The sequence below is a fragment of the Prionailurus bengalensis genome, chromosome B2, assembly GCF_016509475.1.
Source record: "Prionailurus bengalensis isolate Pbe53 chromosome B2, Fcat_Pben_1.1_paternal_pri, whole genome shotgun sequence".
Taxonomy (NCBI): Eukaryota; Metazoa; Chordata; class Mammalia; order Carnivora; family Felidae; genus Prionailurus; species Prionailurus bengalensis.
This window is the reverse complement of record NC_057349.1, coordinates 133,537,754-133,547,681: the sequence shown is the minus strand read 5'-3', so window position 1 is coordinate 133,547,681 and position 9,928 is coordinate 133,537,754. Positions and strand designations below refer to the sequence as shown.

The 9,928-nt window shown below is 40.2% G+C and overlaps 1 pseudogene; it reads right to left on the bottom strand.

The window, feature by feature from the left end:
* Window positions 1-2,700: 2,700 nt before the first annotated feature.
* Window positions 2,701-5,119, bottom strand: LOC122490072 (annotated as a pseudogene).
* Window positions 5,120-9,928: the final 4,809 nt, after the last annotated feature.

The window sequence follows — 9,928 nt, the reverse complement described above, 5'->3', positions numbered from 1 at the left end:
CAGTAGCTGGGGTAGAATAACCCCAAGGGACGCTGCCCGGCTGCTTGTAAATGCCTGAAGAGGTGGCCAGAAAAGAATACATTCCATAAAGAGAAAAATAATAATTGGCATTGATTCATATTTTAGATGTAGATGAAATTACATACGATGTAAATGAAGCCCTTCTATTTTCAAGGGATTCCAAATGAAAATAAAAAATGAATGAAAGTGATAATCTTCCCCCAACCCCGCCCCGCCCCACCCCTTTCAGGTCTTAGTGAGTATTTTTGTTTGTTGAAGCACGTAATAGTGTTAAAATGCGTGAATCTGATTTTTTGAGCTTTTCTGGTCTCCAGTAGGTAAACAAATAACACTTTAAGCTTTACAGATGTTGCTGTTTAACAGTATTTCTGTACTTTTAAAAATAGCCGACAATCCGAGTAGTGAATTCACACAACTGCTAAATCCCTAAGACCTTAGCGAGCACATCATTCTTGTATGATTGCATTAATGTATTAGTGCTCATGCTGTCATCACAACACGTGGCAAAATCCTGGGAACCAAAAGGTTAACTCTGGGGAATGAAAGTGCGTTTGACAGCTCAGTATTCACCAGAGCGATCTTGGGTTACCATTTTCGACGCTTCCCCTCTCTCTGCTTCTTTTTATTCCTAAATGATACAGCCTCAGCACGATAATCTACATAAAGCACCCCCCCCCCATAATCATATTAAGATTAAGGAAAATAGGTATGAAACGTATTTACGGTTAGCGACGGTGAGCAAAGAGGAAATAGGCAGGAGAATTTTTGTGACAGTTTACATGCCAACAAATAATCATACGGTTTAAAGTGTACTCCCAAAGCAGATTAGACATTTTACGCATTTAATTACAATCATACTTTCCTCTTATCTGATATGAATATCTCCAATTTAAATATCAGCTTAATTGATGCCTATCACTTAATAATCATACTATGATCCAGGCCAATTATAACAATTCTTTCCTGTGAAACTACAGTTAGAAGAATGTCGAGTAGGAAAATGTTTAAATCCTGACATAAAAATGGCTGTGATAAAACCAGGGGCTTTGAATTTCATGGTCCTTTAATACTGCCTTTGAAGTAATGAAAAACCCATTTTCCACCACTTGCTTCAAGGACTTCACTAATAACATCTTCCACAAAAGGCCGATCTTTTTTAAAGAAGGATATTGTGACGTTATTTTAAAGCATTTAAAATTATATAACAAACTTTTAGTGGAATTTCTTAGTCTACCTTTTTCATTCAGCCTAATGAAATACTTGTTAAACAGGTTACTCCATCTTAACCTTATGGAAATGCTGATGACAGAGCATCCATTATTCAATTCAGTTCCAGAAATAAAGGATAACAAGTAGGGAGGAAGAATGTTATAAATAATCTAAAGAACTAGGAAAAAGACTTTTCTTTTGGTCTAAACCTCAGGTTCACCTTAGGTGGCAGATTAATGGGGAGTTGATAGCCTGGTCGTCATCGCTGGTGGACACGTGACCTTCACACCGACCTCCCCTGTAGTGTGGCTGGCTGTGAACTCAGAAAGAGACCTGGTGGCGGAGAAATCACCAGGGCTTAAATGGGTCAACAGAATTGGCAGCAATCTTCGCAGACGTCTCTGCATTAAGCTCTGTGCGTCCTGAATAAAGTCAGCCACATCAAGAAGTGGGATTTCGGAGACTCCTGGAACAGGGCTGTCTAATTAAAAAATGGTTCAAGATGAAGTTTCCCAGGAGCACAGAAATCCAAGGAGAAAATGAGCTTCTTCTTTTAACTTCAGATGAGATCTTTGGCTAGGAAACTGCAAAGGGTAATTATGCAAAATACACATGAGGACGCCACAGACTGTCTGGGCTGAGGAAAAAGTGACTTGTGACAGGCTTTGGGTTTGGGCGGCTCGTTTTCCTGGGAGGATCAGGTGCTGGAATGGGGTGTGATTCTAGTAAGTAACCAGTGGGGAATCAGGGGGCACGTACCCAGTCAGTGCTATGGATGAATGAATGAATGAATGAACTAAGTAAATTCCATCTCTAACAAAAGACTTTCCTGTAGTAATGGCGGAGGGCAGAGCTATCTTCCCCTTTATCACACACGCTTCTCTCCCGGTTCCCTTCCTTTTCATGGGAAGAAGAATAATACCCAGTTGTGAACCACACGGTCAGGACCTCAGAATAGTGCCTGGAAGATTCTTAGGCTAGCTAACCTCCTTATTGTTAGAACCTGATTTTATCCATGTACAGATGCTGATGGTATTTTTTTTAAAACATTTTCATTTATTTTTGAGAGACAGACAGAGACAGAGCACGAGCGGGGGAGGGGCAGAGAGAGAGGGAGACACAGAATCCAAAGCAGGCTCCAGGCTCTGAGCTGTCAGCACAGAGCCCGACGTGGGGCTCGAACCCACAAACTGTGAGATCATGACCTGAGCTGAAGTTGGACACTCAACCGACTGAGCCACCCAGGCGCCCCCGATGGTATTTCTTAGAATGTCCAAATGGGGTGCCTGGGTGGCTCAGTTAAGCGTCTGACTCTTGATTTTGGCTCAGGTCATGATCTCACAATCTGTGGGACTGAGCCCCAGGTTGGGCTCTGTGCTGACAGTGTGGAGCCTGCCTCGGATTCTCTCTCTCCCTCTCTCCCCCTGCCCCTCCCCTACTCACACATGCACTTGTGCTCACACGCTCTCTCTCTTAAAATAAATAAACTTAAAAAAAATGTCCAAATGGATGAACCAGCATAATATTTGTATCAATATAAGTGTTAAGAACTGTTTCCTAAATATTTCATGACATTATTATTTCCTTGGAATCATTACATTCCACAAGACTGCCTTGGTCAGACCTAGTTTTATAATAAAATATAGAGTCTTATGTTCTAGACCAAACTAGATGAAGCTTCAACTTGAACCATTTTTTAAATTAGCTGGCATGTAGCATTTCATGCCACAACAAATGACATAAAATGAGTCTTTGGAAAATGCCTCACATCTCTTCAAGGCAGGAATGTCTTTGAAAAGTCATTCTCTTCTGCTGAAATTTGACTTGATTTCATACTATTGTCTTCATTTTGCGACATTTGTAAAAGACGAACTACCTACAAACTATTTTAGACTTTTCCTGTTGGGAATGAGGGAGTGGTTACATCTGAGTTAGCAGGTGGGCACATATAAAAGACAAGATGGCCAGTTCATCTCATGGAACACAAAATCATAAAATTTTAGGGCTGAAATGGGCCTCAGAGAACATCTAACCCAAGTACCTCATTTAAAACATGAGAACAAAGAAGCCACCTAGGCCATATGCTTGTGAATTAGAAATGTGGTCATTAATAGAATACAATAATAGACACTATTGATATAGCTATATAATATATAAAGCTTATATATAGCTAAAATAGTGGATACTATTTCAGTACCTATGATGTAGAAGAGGCATTGAGCTGGCAATCTTGGCTGGTGACTTCCTGCTCAATTACACTAAGAATTGGAACCACGATGTTTTCCAAGTGTTAGCCACTCTTTTCACAAACACATGAAGGATCTAATCTTAGCTGCAATCACCCCATTTAATTTAAAGGGGGGAGGAATTCTGAAAATATTTTTTAAGTCAGAGAGTTTCTGTGAAGTTATATTCAAGACACATTTTTTTTTTCAAGGCACATTTAATTTACTATCAGGAAGGCAATACAAAAGGCCCAAACACAACGGAAGGAAACACATTCCCCCATTAACACCAAGCACGATGCCCTTTCAGTGTGTGCCTGTTGAATGCCATGGGGACTTAATTTCAGTACCGAAAAAATGCAGTGATTCTCAGCACAGCCAACATCCTTATATAACCTAGTAGTGAAATGAATGTTTATGACACCTCAGTTTCAACCTGAAGTTTCATAGAACACCTTTCTGTCTGCAGTCTTTAATAAGATTATCTACAGCACTAACAACCATTCAAAGAACAAACCATTGATTAAAACCACACTGACTTTAGGCTCAATCAAGTAATACAGATCTCCAAAGTAAATGGCTAAATATATGAACTGCTTATACAGACATCTATTATTTGATTCTCTCATAACTATTAAGTTGGTTCTTAGCAAATAAACTCTTTAAAGGCAAAATTCACCTCACTTGGGTTTTGATCCAATAGTTTAACAATCATCATGAAATCCACAGTCTTATGGGCAAAACGGATCTACGGTGTCTCCAGGTCACTATGCTCAAGGTTAAGAGCGAGGCATATTCCATTTTTCACATTTTATGGAATTTTATATGTTCAATTCATGATTTTTAATCTAGGTTTACATTCCTCCCAACTGTCTGAAGACACAGTGTGCCGCAGACTTAAGGCTTCTGTTTGTCTGTCTATTTTCTTCAAACAGAAACATTTCTCAAGTGTCCACATGTTCTAGAAGGGGAATTTTTTGGAGGCGGCCACTTCTTAGGAATGGTCCGACACCGTCAGGCCTCTGAAGCAAACGCTGAAACACAAGGGTCATCTGATAAGTTTTACGTGAACCGTTACAGGCTGGATAGTATAAGAATGCGATTTTTTTTTTGGCTCAAAAAGTCTGAGTTGGGGTGTGGAAACGAGTATTTGGCTGTCCTGCCACCGCTTCCTCCCTGTGGGACTGTCATGGAGGTCTTGACTGGGGAGTACGACTTGTTTGCCTACTAGGAGTAAACTTCCAGGCACTCAGTTCATTTTGGGCTTGCTCTGGTTTGCCTTTAGTCTGTTCTGGTTCACCTTTCATTTTTAGGAAAAACAAGCTGATCAGTGGGTCTACCATTGTTGATCTCAGTTGGGCAGCACTCTGCTGCTGGACTTGCCCGAGTTAATAGACTTGAGTGCTACATGCTACCTCCTGCTCCTTGCTTGTCAGTCGTATTACAAGGATGTCTTCCCTGTGAGCAGACTCTTGTGTCTTTAGTTTTTCTTCAGATTCCCTTAACCCCAGTTACCTCACCGGAACTGAGGTCTGTGTGCTCGCCCTCCAGAGCTTGGACATATGCTTCCGATTGTCTCCATTGGAGAATTAACTCATCTCAGGCCGTAACTTTGAAGTGTGTTTCACTCAAACCTTTTTGGGAAGAGGTTCCTCGTTGGTCATCTTGAATCCTCTCTAGACAGAGTCCCCACAGGTACCACCGGTCACACAGGCCAAGGCGGCCCTTCCCACTCACCCAGGCCACCAGCCCATGCTATCGCTACCCCTACAATGCCCCTCGCGCCACAGCCCCGGTGCTCCCCTTTATTTGCTAAGATGTAATTGCTGAGAAGGAAGATTATTTATAGTCTTAAGGCTAATCATTGTTATCCTCAAATTTTTCCTGTAGTGGAACTCAAAAATATACTTAGCTATTCTGCTTTTGTCTAAGGATATGGAGAATACAAGGAGTAGAGGAAGCCTGAGTTCACCTACATAATATTTGAGGTTCTCTAAGTAAAAATGCTCTGTGGGATATAACTGGCTAAGTTTTCATGACTGGGCTCAGAGGTGGTGGTTGGGGAGGTAACAGGTATTTTAATCAAGAGACATGATGCCTAGTTTAACACAGTTTACTTCCTTCATCTCATTATTACACTTTGCTTCCTTATAAACTCTTTTGAACACAGTTTTTGAACGGTGATAACTGATTAAAGCAATTTGGCAATAAATGCTGTAATTCAGTGTAATAAGGACATACATGTCTAGACAAAATAATATCATAAAATGTGTAGAAAAAAAATCATGGCCTTGAATGGGGTTCTGCATAACCAATGCAGCATTTCACACTATCAAACCCTGAATTTTCCACACTGGCAAATGGGAAGTGACATTCATTAAAGTGAATAAAGATTGTCTGGCTAAGTCCTGAAACAACAAGGAAAATTTAGAGGCAATGTCTTGACATGATATGCTGAAAGCTGGCTCTATATTTGCAGGTGATTTAAAGCTCTTTCTTTCATAAAGTTCTAACAAAAGTGCTATCTTTTCTTTTTTCTAGCATGTTCCACAGAGAATATTCCAGTATATAGATTACCAAGGGGGAAAAAAAATACACACCTGGACTAAATAACAAGACTAATTAAAGGTCAATATACAACCCCAAGCCTCAAATCCTTATTGACCATGTGGACTTGGATATAAACCTTCAACTGCAAATCATAGCAGCTGCTAAGGGAGGAAAAAGCCGGTAAGAATAGAAAAGAAACATACGGGCATACATTTCTGGGAGGCTCTTTCTGGGTTTTTAATGCTGGCTGTAGAAAGATCACATGAAGCTACCTGAGTCTGTATGGTGTCTAATTTGTTTTCCTTTCTCTTACAGCTCTGATGAGTCCTTGGGGAATTAGGTCAAATAACCAATGCCCAAGTGTCTAGAAGATGCTTGGGTAGGACTGCAGTGTTCCAGTCATGCTAGGAAGAGCCCCCTCCCTAGTGAGAAACAGGGGGTCCATGCTGTTCCATCAGCACTTTGATTCTTGAACTACACGGTAAAGAATTCTCAATAATCAAGGTCATCAGACAGCAGGGGATATGAACTGTCAGACCATTTGAGGAATCCATTCCAATTGATCTGATACCGAAGAGTAAATTTTCCTTCAGAATCAGTTTTCAGTATCTGGGAGTCAGAAAGCAAAGCACTGGGTTTACGCTCTGTAGCTTGAGCAGTAAGGGGTATTATTTGTTCAGATCAGCAGACATTCCTATCCATGCAATCTTTCATTCTCCTAACCATTTCTAAAATGGGTGTCTACTGTGCCATGAAAAGCATATAGATTAGAAACTGCTTCTTTACATCTTGCAACAGAGAATGATGCAGACTTAGTGTCTTTTTACATCTCTACAGAAACATCAGATAGGTTGAAGCCAAGATGTATTTTTCAAGGGCCACACTGGGCTCTCTGCACACGGGACAATCCTTTAACACGGCCTCCCGTAAAGCCCCCTGGGTTTCTCCATGAGAAAGATGAACAGGTATGAAGAAAAATCTTAGCAGATTTTTCATGCCATTTGTGAAATTTAAATTTATAAATAAAAATGGACAGTAAATAAAGGAACATCGACAGAAATAAGACACATCCATCAAGTACCTTACCTTACAAGCGTCTAGGGAAAGAGTCAGGGAACACAAACCATGAAAAGCCTGGTAACCATTGATTCAAGGCTTGTGTGTTTTTTAGACTCAATTATATATTGATAAATACAAATATATAAAATCATATATAATAAAATATAATAATATACAATCTATAAATAAAAATATCTTCCCCTCCAAATAAATATGTAGAGTTCCAGGAAGTAGTCCCAGGAACTCAATCTGCCTTTAGAGCAAGTAGATGTAGGCACCAAATTATATGTATAATTTTCACCTGTGTATCTATGGCATCTATATTCCTCCCAGTTATTGCTGGCTACTCCATTCTTCCCTCCTTCCCTTCTCTCCTGCCACCCTTTCTTTCCTTTCTCTCACAGGAGACTCTCCTCATCACCAGAAGAGATGTGTTAGGAAAAACAAAATGGCGAAGAACCAACAGTGCATGTGACAAAAAGGGAATGCGTGGTTGCCACCAAATTGCTCTGGGTTAACCCCATCCTCTTTCCGCAGGAAACAACTTTTCGGAGTTTGCAAAGGAACAAAATGAAGGGTGTCTAGTCCCAGCCTCTCATTTGGGGACATAGAGAACAAGGGGGTGAAACTGGCTTGCTGAAGTCCCACTGTGCAACTGATGACGAAATCTCCCTGAGAGACAGATTTGATTAAAGGTCTCCAAGAACATTTACTCAATGACAGAAAGTTTAAGAAAAGATGCCACATGCAATAGGCACGGTCATCATCACATCACCTTTGCCTGGAATGAAAAGAAGCAACGGACAAAATACAGATGTTTTCCTGACGTTTTACGTGGAAAGGCCAAAGAGACTAGCTTTATATCACGCGTTAAAACAACAGCAACAATGACCACAAAACAAGAGAGAGTGTAACACTTTTCAGTCTGTGAAAGAGGAGTGTGAAATTACGGTGGGAGGTTTTTCCTTTTCCCCCAAGGACAGACAGCTTGGATTAAGAACTCAGAAAGACTTCTCTTGAAAGATTTTAAGGCCTGAAACACACAAGTGCCAAGGGATGCTGTGAAATTTCTTTTGCTAGCAGCCTTTAAGATTGTATCTTTCGGGGTTGGTTTACATGTAATGTGCCTGTGACCCTGCATTACCCTTCAAAGTCTCTAAGAAGCTACGATTGCATCATTTAGGGTCTGACTTTAAAGCCTGTGCACCTGTGATTACAGTGTATTAAATTCAAAACTTGGAAAGAATTAAGCATTATCCAAGTGTTGAATTTAATGACACCAATTTGCATTTACAAAGCAGCCTCGTGATTATTTTGCTTTATATTCAACCTGTCCAGGTGGTAGAAAGGTTCTGCTTCCCTCTTACCCCCCTCCCCCCCCTCCCATTTGGAAGGGAGGAAAAAAGAGATCCAGGCAGGACAGTGACTCAGTAAAGTCACCTCTGAGTCCCAAGGAGGGGTGGCCTCCAAAGAGTCCCAGTGTGCATACTTTCCACAGTGTATCTGCCTTTGGTTCTTGAGGAATCAGGACTCTAGTCACACCCCTTTATTATAAAAATAAATTATATAGGCAAATGGTTCCTCTTTTATATTTTCTGTAAAGCTTATTTTTATTTCTTTAATTTTTATCTCTTTTGAAATTATAATTTTTAATAGTGTTTTTTTTTCTGAGGACCACCCAAATCAGAATCTTTTATGCTTGTTGGAAAAAAAAAATAGATTTCCAGGCTCTGCTGATTATGTACCCGATTTGAATCATAGGGGACAGCATCCCCCAAATCTGCATTTTAAACTAATACCCCAGATGCTTCTTATGCATTGTTCTAATTCTTAAGTATTACTTAAATCAATTCTATAGACTTGCCCTAAAAATCACAACTATCTAATTGCTTTCAAAGAGCAACAACGATAACAAAAGTAGAAGCTATAATGTTGGAATAAAAACATATCATTAGACAAACAACACGGTAAGCTGTACTAAAAAGAAATTCACAAGAAGAATCCTGCCTAAAATCTTTTTCCTCGTGTGTAAATCCTCTCTTTGCTTCATTTTCACAGGACACATTGATATTTATGAGTCTGTGCGCCATTTCATAGCAAATTAAAGGTAATCATCTGCCTCCTTTTCTGACTCGGTTTTTACGGGATTGACCCTGCATATATTCAATATTCTTCTTATTGTTGGACTCAAATCCTCAAGGAAAATCAACATAAAAGCCTTCACTGTAACCAAGCGAATAACACAAACAACCAGAAAAAAATCCATCAGTGTCTGAGAAAAGTTAAGCTCTGATATGGTTGGTGTATACTTCAAACTTGCCCCACATCCAAATTTCCCAACCTTGACTCAGAAAAGGGGCTTCCGTGCAGTTGCCAACTATTCACAATTTTCAAATGTTACCTTAAATTTGAGCCTCTCTTTAGCATTCAAGCCCCCTCTTCTCTTTGCAACAGAGCTTAGAACCTGAACAGCCTTGGTGACAGAAGTTTGCCAACAGAAGTATCATGAATGGGTTTTGACTCCCAGCTGATGAAATTGTGCACAGTATGACTGACAGATGTTTGCTTATGAAGGAGTTACACATGCCTAAAATACCTTTCCATGCATGGTGAGAAAGAAATAGCCAGTTCAGATGTACCGTTGCCCCTGGCCACAAGCTCTTTATGTAGAAATGCCATTTTGCACAGCGTAATCTCAAAAGCAGGAACAGGAAGACAGGAGGGTCTCACCAGGGACAGCAAGAGATCTAATGAACAGCAGTCTTGTCTCCTATTAAGTGACAACAAACTTAAAGCTATGCCAGGTAGCCCGGTGCCTGTGTATAAGATCAATCTTTCAACATTATCTGTGAGAATTCGTAACG